The sequence below is a fragment of the Crocodylus porosus genome, unplaced genomic scaffold, assembly GCF_001723895.1.
Source record: "Crocodylus porosus isolate Cpor-Errol unplaced genomic scaffold, CroPor_comp1, whole genome shotgun sequence".
Taxonomy (NCBI): Eukaryota; Metazoa; Chordata; order Crocodylia; family Crocodylidae; genus Crocodylus; species Crocodylus porosus.
Genome location: NW_017728906.1, coordinates 161,758,391 through 161,761,774, shown reverse-complemented (window position 1 = coordinate 161,761,774; position 3,384 = coordinate 161,758,391). Strand labels below are relative to the sequence as shown.

The 3,384-nt window shown below is 48.0% G+C and overlaps 1 protein-coding gene across 3 annotated transcripts in view; it reads right to left on the bottom strand.

Annotated features, from left to right (window-relative positions):
- The window catches only part of STARD13 (StAR related lipid transfer domain containing 13), a 520,536-nt gene that overhangs the window by 266,778 nt on the left and 250,374 nt on the right, over window positions 1–3,384 (bottom strand). The gene's annotated exons all lie outside the window — the stretch shown is intronic.

Here is a 3,384-nt window from a genome sequence, read left to right as displayed (position 1 = left end):
GGGGGCTGGACTCGATGATCTCCCAAGGTCCCTTCCAGCCCTAATGTCTATGAAATCTATGAAATTATAATCTTTTTTGGCCATTGGAACCCTGAACTCTAAAGAAAAGGCACTGGAAACAAAATACTTATTTTTTTTGTTTAAACTTCTATTAGGGACCTGATTCATAAGTGTAACAGCCAACTGAGGGATTTAACTAATATTAAAAGTATTTTGATTTTTCCAATTCAAATCTCCCATAGTAGCTGAAAAATATGAACATGGTGTTAAAGTCATGCTCAGATGCTCCTTTGGATCTGTTACTTCCCCCATGCAAGGATTTTATCTTCAAAATAAGTTAATGTCTTCATTTTGAAAGCCAGTGACTAAATATTATTTATCAGTCATCCTCCCCCTACACAGAACTAGGTATTATGAAAAACTTGAAATCTCTTCAGGGAATGAACTTTGGAAAAGCAATGAGTTTAATATAAAACATGCAGTTTCATTTAGTTTGTGTGTTTCTGATTCTACTGGATGCCAGTGAGTTTATAGGTACAAACCACTTTGAGTTTGCAGGCATATGGAGATATAGCCACTCTTATTTCTTGCTATCACACATCCTTTGATCCTGTCACATGATAGTCTCCATATGGACAACCATCTGCACTTAGACCTCAGAAGCTTTAAACTGCTCCATTATCATTCCTGTAACACACTTCCTCTTCAGCCTTGATGAGGATCATCCATGCAAAGATAACTTCAAATAAAAATTTCCTTGAAGCTTTTATATTATATGGTTTTAATGAGTTTTGCCAAGATATTGGGAATTTTCCCATCAAATACAAGGGAGAACTGAGTTAGGAATCGGCCTTTATATTGCACCCTTTCTTGGTGAAGGTGCAATATAAAGTCTAAAGTTTCCATCTTTATTAAATATATGCATGTTTTTTCATAAATACAGCAAGTTAAATAAACAGTTAAATAATTTCTGTTGTACCTTAAATAAAGTGTAAATTACAACAGTAGATCCTGTATACAAGCACCCAGATCCCAAAGCACCATTGACTTCATCAGTTAGCCCTTCTAGGTTTTACTTGTTTAGAGAGGAAGGCACCATTAGGTACATGGACACTCCAAACCATGGGCAACCAAGCAGGAGCTGATCTGTGGGGGATGGGGTTGAGGGTACAGTTGCACCCCACTTTAATTCCTGCTCCACCGAAAGTTTAAAACAAACAGCCTGTCATGGACAGCCTCATTCCTACTCAAACAGAACTGAAAGAGTCAATTAACTTTGACTCATTATTGTTAACAATCTTAATCTTCCTTTAGTCAAGCTAGCTTTTCTTCTACTATTATCCTGTTATCTATGCCTGATGATGTTCCTCTGCTCACCTCCAGCATCTCCAATAAAGGTATATTACTACCTAGGAACCTGTACTGGACAGTGTCATGCCAGGTCATGGGTGGCCAGATGTGGAGGTCACCCAGGATCTGAAGAAGCAATCAAGATCCAAGGGGAGTGAGCAGAGTTCAAGTGTAGGGGAGCTGGGGAGCCAGAAGCCAGGAGATCCATCTAAAGAACCAAATCAGAGATGAAGAATATCAGACAGAGCACAGGTTCATGGGGTCTAAAAGCAGGTTAAGCTGTTCTGTGGTGCAACAGTCAGAGGTAGAAGGGAGTTGCAAACATGAGGTAAGTTATTGCAGTGACCCTTTATTGGGTTATTCATTGCAGGAGATGATGATGGTTGTGGAATTCTGAACCAGCAATGCAACCAGGGCAGCATAAAACTGGAAGTGGGAGGATGAGGGGTAGAAGTGCTGCCAGCAGGTTGCCTCCCTCAACCCCAACTATTTATTTCTGTATGTTGAGGGTGGAGGTGAGTTATGGATATGCTGTGAGCAGGGAGGGATCAGTGTGGGGGGGAAGTACCAGCCCTGCTCAGACCTGCTCATGGTCAGGGGCGATGAGGGGTGGGGGTTACTGTTTGGGAGGGGTTTGAAAAAAGGGACTCCAAAAGGCCATGAGAGCTTGGAAAGGAGTAAAAGGCATCAAAAGGCTTTTGGGAGGGAGGGGAGCCTGTGGGGTTATGGAGAGAGGAGGTGCTGTGGCACTAATAAGTTGGGGAGGCATAAGGGGTGATGGGGTTTGGGGCTGTGGGGCTGAAAAGGGATTGAGGGGGGTGGGAGCAAGAAGGATTGTGGGTGAGGGGTGCTTAGGGGATATGACGGTACACAGTGAGATTTAAATATTCAAGGGGACAGTGGATGGCTCAGTGGGGTGCAAGGGTGTTGGGGGTATGATGGATTTGGGGCATGATAGGATGGAGCTGAGCATGTGGATATGTGGGACAATAAATGACAGAGTGGAGTCAGGGGGAACCTTCAGGTAACAGAGCCAATGCCTAGAGGGCAGTGAGAGGCATGGTAGAGTGTCTATGGCACGGGTAGGCAAAATGCAGCTCATGGGCTGGATCTAGTCCTTCGGCCCATGGGCAGGCACCCATGAATTAATTGTATCTGGCTTGGCCTGTGGCTGCCCTGCTGCATTCTGCATGGGGTCAAGCCACACCCACTTCCAGTGTGGCAGAGCACAGTGTTCCCACAGCTTCCAGGTGGGGCCGCTGCAGCTGCCTGGGGAAATGCTTGGCTCCCCCATCGTCCAGCGGCTCCTCCTCCTTTCACTGCTGCAGCATTATGGGCAGCAGGTAGGGAAATGACAATGGTGAGGGAAAGCTGCAACTGAGTGGGAGCCCAGAGCATGGTGCCAGACCTGGCAGGAGTGTGGAACTCAGACAGTGAAGCCAGGGTTGTGTGTTGTGCAGAGCCATGGGACTTGTGCTGGGCAGGGTGGCAGGAGCATGGAGTCTGGGTTGGCAGAAGCGTGCAGCCTGGGTTGGCGGGAGTGTGGGGTCAGCCCGGTTTCATTGAGCAGAACTCCCTGCGGTTGATGTGCAACTCCTGGGACTTGGGGGCGGAGGGGGAGGGCCTTGTGTGATGGAGACAGCAGCTTCCCCATTCTCTGCTGTCATGTGCAGCTCCTGGGCCTCAGCTGCGAGTGGCAGGGAGCCCCTGTGATGGAGCCAGGCCAGCTAGGCCCCTGATGCTTTAGCGGGAGCCTGAAGCATGGTGCCAGGGCTGGTAGAAGTGTGTGGCTGCGAGAAGAACGTGGCATCAGGGAGCAGGGTGAGGCTGGCCAGCAGGGAGCAGGGCCAGGCACATGACATCAGGGAACAGGACCAGGTGGGCCCAGCTTCATCATGCAAGGTTCCCTGCAGCTCCTAGAACTTGGCCAGAGCAGGCCATAAGTGTCCAGAGAGCCCATCACCTGCTGCTGCTGCTACCACTGGTGGTAGAGGCTGTGCACCATGTGGGGGGCATGTGGGAAGGGGTCCCCAC